The 6,000-nt window shown below is 42.2% G+C and overlaps 1 protein-coding gene across 1 annotated transcript in view; it reads left to right on the top strand.

Moving 5' to 3' along the window:
• The first annotated feature begins 1,936 nt into the window (after window positions 1-1,936).
• adamts10 (ADAM metallopeptidase with thrombospondin type 1 motif, 10) overlaps window positions 1,937-6,000 on the top strand; it is a 50,966-nt gene continuing 46,902 nt past the window's right edge. Inside the window, exon 1 of the mRNA XM_035653808.1 lies at window positions 1,937-2,047. The gene's annotated coding sequence lies outside the window, so the exon portion shown is untranslated. The remainder of the gene's footprint in view (window positions 2,048-6,000) is intronic.

Below are 6,000 nucleotides of genomic sequence, written 5' to 3'. Positions count from 1 at the left end.
CTGTGAACAAGTGGGGGTTAGAGACAATGACACACACACACACACACACACACACACAATCACAAAGCAGTGTAGGAGGGGGGGCAGTGCTGAGGATGACCACCTGAGGTCTACTACTCTACCAGCACTTTTAAAGTTCATTTTTTCCACAGGGGTCCTTCAGTGGTTTGTAGGGGCTCCAAAGCAAAAGGACGAATAGGATATTTTAACTTTTATCACATTTTTTGGTAAGTAATAGGCTCGGTCTGTTTTTACGGATTGTAATTTATAGTGATCCTAGATTGACTATAAAGAGGTTATAATCTTAAATTTGAAAAATACTCAAATACAGACAAAATCTTCTCAAACTGAGGGTCCGTGGCCTAAATGTGCATCTACTATACCTGACCTGAGAAAATTCACACACTTTATCCTGTTTGTTTAATCCAAAAACATCCATAAAACAGTTTAAAACAAGACAAGTTTCACAAGGAGGTCCTCAACTATTTCTTAGATGTGCTGGTAGATTTTATTTTACCTTTGGACAGAATCAGGCTAATCTAACTAACACTCATTGTATTTCCTGTAAACTTGTGGTGGGCTTGTGATACACAAATTATCTAGTGACATTACAATAACGTCTGTCCTCTTTTATATGTGGTCTATCATAGGCTACTAACCATTATGACACGTACACACACCGACTCACAAAACCTGTGCAATACCTACAGTACCAATGACACCCCACACACACACACTCACACACAGACACACACACACTCACTCACAGACACACAACCCCCACCTCACCGGCTGCAGCTGCGTCCTTGGAGTCGTAGATCAGGCAGCCAATCAGCAGGATCCCACCGAATCAAGTCAGACAAAACAAAACCGGAAAAGAAGATGTGTGCCTTCAAAATAAAAAACAGCAGTAATAGTAACTTAAATTTCAGCGGTGGGCTTTTCTTTCAAAGGCTCTTGACTGGGTCACATGTACAATGAGATTTGTTAGAATTAGAGGTTTGCACTTTGATTTTGGCTCCTCCCTTTTTACTTTAACTTTGAATCATCACAGCAGAGCATTAAGAGATGATGGTTATGTGGTAAAAAGTTTGGCGACCATAACTGTTTTACCTTAATTTAATCATTGATTTAAAAAAACACCCTTCCACGTTGTTTGATACATGTCTTGTGGTTTGATTTGGGTTATTTTTGAGTCCGTATGAAATTGATTTATGGCTCCATTTGCTTCTCTTCTCCCAAAAAGGTTGAAATAATATAATTTAATGTTTATAATGATAATTCTGCTAGGTTTTTTTTCTTTTGTTTACCTATTTTCTGATTTAATCAAGACATAATAACATAATAATGTGAAACTTTATTAAAGGCGTTAATGCTCCAAAAAAATTTAAATCTGCGAGATTTATTACTTTTGGGAACATTTTGGGAACATCTGAGTGTTGCAATCACTCACTACACTGCGGTCAGTAGTGCAGATACAGGAAAACCTTAAACACTTACTTAAACTCCTTTAAATAGCTTCTGTACCCTCACTGACTGTTGTTGGATCCACCGTCTGAGGGTTCAGACTCAGAAAATAAAAAATGATCCAAACGGGACGGTGTGTGCAGGCACTGAAATAAGTACATAAACAATAAACTGGAGTTTGTTAATTGATAATATGGATAATTGAGAAAGACATGGGGCTGTTTTGTGCATCATTAACACACATGTGGATGTTTTTAAGCTGTCAATAGTCAATAAATGTCATAGTTGTAGCCTAATACAAAAAGCGCAAAGAGTATGCACATTAGTAAGCAGAGTCCTCAATTCAGCTCCTTATTTTACCCCCAAACCCTTTCAGATACGGCTTTTATTTTGCAAGATTTAACCGGAAGTGTAATATTTTAAGTGTGGGGGAATTGACATGAAACTGTGGCTCTCTGGTTCTGGAAGTGGAAGAAGTTGAGTCTCCTCAGTCACCCACCGGCGCCGCCTCCTCTCCGCTCCGCTGCGGAGGACAGAGGACAGACTCACAGCGGAAACTTCTGCAAGGGGACACGGGAAGGTAGGTCAGCGAGCCCGGCCACCCTCTCGGGTTTTTCATGCACAACTCTGGAGGGAAAGCGGTCATGACATGATGCTGGCAGGAGGCTGTTCTCAACTCTAAAACGCCAATTTTCTCCAGAAATGTGTCTGCAGACTTTGACTGTCGCTTTTATTTTCAGTCTTTCAGGTTGATTTTGTTTCATTGTGGTGTCACAGGGTCATTATATGCACCTCTGTGGACTTAATGTTGTCTTATGGTATTTGTGTAGTATTCCTCCTAAAATCTATCTTTGGGTTGGCTCTTCTCCTCAAGAGCTCTTGGTTATTGGCTGGGATCTCCTCATTGGCTGATGACAAGGCAGTCAGTGTGTGTGCATCCGTGTATATGTGTGTGTGTGTGTGTGCGTGCAGGCCAGTGAAGGGATGATGTGGCCGCACACAGCAGAGATCAGGTACAAGTGGCCTTGTGTCGTTCACCGGCTGGGGGAGCAACCTGCAACTTCTCATTGATGGAAAAGAACTGCAGCAATTCTGCAACAAGTTACAGAAGATATATAGTTATTAAATACGAGTTCAGTTTTAGATGTAACACAGGTGATGTAATTAAGCTGTAGGATTTGTATGCACCTGAATACAAGTCTTTAATGAGTTATTTGATCAGCTGACTTTGCAGACTTCTGCAGGTTTATGTCTGCTGCATCCTTTGTGCAGCATCATTCTTTTAGTCCATATAAATGCATCATTTCTTTTTACTGTATGGAGATACTAGACACTATGAGAAGAATGAACATATCCTCTATACCGGATACTATCATGTGTGTGTTGTATTAGTTTGCATTGGCTGGTGGGAGGAATATTATGAGTTTAGTTTCTGAGGTTTTTAGATTTGCATGATCCCAATCTTTCTGTCTCCCCAAGCCCCATCGCGCGACTAACGACGGTACCAACGATCTGCAAACCTCCGCTGTGTATAATTGGCAGGTATTTTGACATTTTTCACGGCTCCATCTTTGCTGCTTTTCTTCATCTTACGTGACAGAGAACCAAGTATATTTTTGGTGGTTTTGGACTGTTGGCAGTCCTACAGGAAGATAAGAATTGCACAGAAATAAATATGATAAAAGACAGAAAGAGAAAAACCTTCCACTACCATCTGTGCTCTGTTCCCAGTGCTGCTGGCTGACTCACTTCATGTCGAGTCAGCTCTCTCTCTCACTAAATATTGTTTCAGACTCGAGAGGCACATTTTCAGAGCGAGGGGAGCACATCCGAGGTTCTCCGGCCTGTTTATGTTCCCACTTTTCATCTGCACGCTGTTTATTTGGGGAAATTGAGAAAGGAATGCCTGCCTCTTTCTCTTTCTGTCTTTGTAGCAGACAGAAAGAATTAGAGTTTAGTCTGAGAAATATCCCCCAGTTCTTTGTATTATTTCTATCACCTGTTCAGGGTTTCATGTGGAGATCTGGGTGAATTTAGACTTCTAGGGAGGGAGTTATTGTCTAAAATGCTGCATCTGACTTGTGACATTCGTCTTATGGGCTATTTGATCCCACAGCCTCATGGTATTAGAAAGAGAGCACTGCCAGTTTAATGAAATAATAAACTGAACCTAAAGCTGATTCATGAGCTACTCCCTGATCAAAGTGGAACAGTGTGCATGTGTGTGTGAAAAAGAGAGAGAGGGGGAGAGTGGGGGAGTGCTAGACTTGAAGCTAAGCTGAGGGACACTTTGCATCTGTTCGCTCCACACAGACTTTACTTTGAGCCGGTCATATGGCTTTGATTAGTGTGCTAGTTTTCGGATAGCTCCACTCTCCCTGGCAACAGTTAAAGACAAGGACAGCATAGTTAGCTCTAGTCTTTAAAAGCAAAAAAAAAGCACTGTACATCCCTTACACCACATGAAAAGCACCAGTCACTGCTCACTGATGATGAAAAAATGACGTGTCAAAACGCTTCTGGGTCCACTGGCTTGATTACATCGCAAATTTGGCCCACCCTTAAATTCCCACCTAATTATCCCAAGCGGTCCAACTTTTCTCTCTCTTGTTAACAACGACCCCTTTCTTCTCCCCTCCTTCTTTTCTCTTTTGCAAATTGTGATTGCCTTGGAAATATTGCGGCCTGTCTGCAGGTCGGACCACTTTCTCTCTTGGCCGGGATTGTCGCTATATGCTCGATATTCGTAGCTAATCCAAGCAAAACACCGAGCAGAGAGTCAGCGTATGTGCTCGCTTGGCCTGCTGACAAACATAAGTTTTTTATTTTGCCAGAAGTGATACAGCCCAGAGGGAAAGTTTTGCACAACAGACCACGGAAGATGTACGACACCATCACCTCTGCGAGACAGCTTACTCCTAAATTAGCTGCATTTCTGTGCGGTTTATAATGGAGTAATAATTTAGCAAGAAGGCAGTGCATGCATGTTGCTGTGAGGATCTTTTGATGGTTGTCTACAAATCTTTTTAAGCAGCTACACTTAAAAAGCACCAAGGGACAGCACTGGGGGGTCCGGTCTCTCCCTCTTTCTCTTGTTTAAATAAACAAGATGAGAGTTAGGAGTAATGAAAAGCACTTGATATCAAGCTGCAAGTTTAATAACCCGACAATAAATCGAGAGCGGGAGCAGAATAAGTAATGAAAATGGAAGGGAATTTGGCTTGTGCAGGAAATGACTGGGAGAAAGCCTGAGGGAGGGGAGAGAGAAAGACTTTCAGTTGTTCCACGTATGAGGGAAGCTGCAACAGTACAAAGACCCCTTAGTGTTTAGCTCTCCTTTTACTGTACCTTCCCATTGCTGTTTGAAATGAAACGAGAGGCACATTAGGGCTCTTTTCAACTCATTCCTCCACACTCAGTTCAGAGTATTAACACTCAAGAATGGCTCTCCCAGCTGGCTCGAACAGCTTACACTCTGCTGTCTCTCTTTCATTCCCCCCGGGCTTTGCACTCATTTTGTTTCCTCCTCTTTTCAGGAGGCAACTTGTTCCCCTTGCTCTCGTCACCAAAAGGTTTCCCATCTGCTTCCGATTACCTTTGGCTGCAGTTGGTTAGCCGCCAGCCATCTGGGCCAGTGTGGCGTCTCCACTCGCTCTTCTCTCCCCAGACGGCACTGAGGGAGGGATGGAGGGGAGGGAGGCATGGGAGGCTGGGACAAGAGTGAACTGGGTGGGCAAACTTTACTGGAGACTAGCAAGGGTTGGGTTTTAGCTGACACTGCAATCCATAGCTAGGAAACTCAAGTCAAAGAGAAGGGCACCCATGAAATGGTGACTCCTGATCCTGGCTCTGGTCTTTTTTGTAATGGGTACTATGGGTCTGAGGAAGTCATTTTTCATTGTTATTATAAAGCAGACTCGCTCTATGTTTGTCTATGAGTAAAAAAACAAATGGAATAGTGCTCAATTAAAAAGGAACTTGGGGTTTATGTATAGCACAGAATAGTTAAATTAGTAGTGTGGAAAATGAACAAGTGACCCGAGATTTTAATCTGTGATGTCTGGCTGACTGAACTCTTACCTCCAAGTGATCATCTGATGCTGTCATACAAACGTCACTTTCTATTCAGCAGTTAAAAAAAGTAAGGAACAATCTTTTCCCTGTTATTTCTGGTGATGGGAAACAGTAATACATGTCTGCTGATGGAGATAAACTTTAAATTTCACTCACATTGTGAAGTTCTATGCGGATGATATGCACCTGTGTGTTGGACAAAGCCAGCTGCCACTGATGTGTCCTCTATTATGTCTTGCCTCGCCTAAAAACTGGATGTCCAAAAGTGTTGTGCAATTAAATGATCTATCAGAGATAATTATAATCACCCCTCCCAGTCACTACACTTATTATTACCATTCTCACATCTAGTTTGCTTCATAACAAGAGCCCTGTAGTCTGGTGCAGTCCTTTTTTTAACTGAGACATTTGACCAAGATTAGGTCTTTGCTCTTGCCTGATGATGTGGAACAGGTGGTC

This window comes from Morone saxatilis, unplaced genomic scaffold (genome assembly GCF_004916995.1).
Source record: "Morone saxatilis isolate NCDOM2014 unplaced genomic scaffold, NCSU_SB_2.0 Contig12, whole genome shotgun sequence".
NCBI classification, from domain to species: domain Eukaryota; kingdom Metazoa; phylum Chordata; class Actinopteri; family Moronidae; genus Morone; species Morone saxatilis.
The sequence above is the reverse complement of the archived record's forward strand: the minus strand, read 5'-3'. Positions and strand labels throughout refer to the sequence as shown.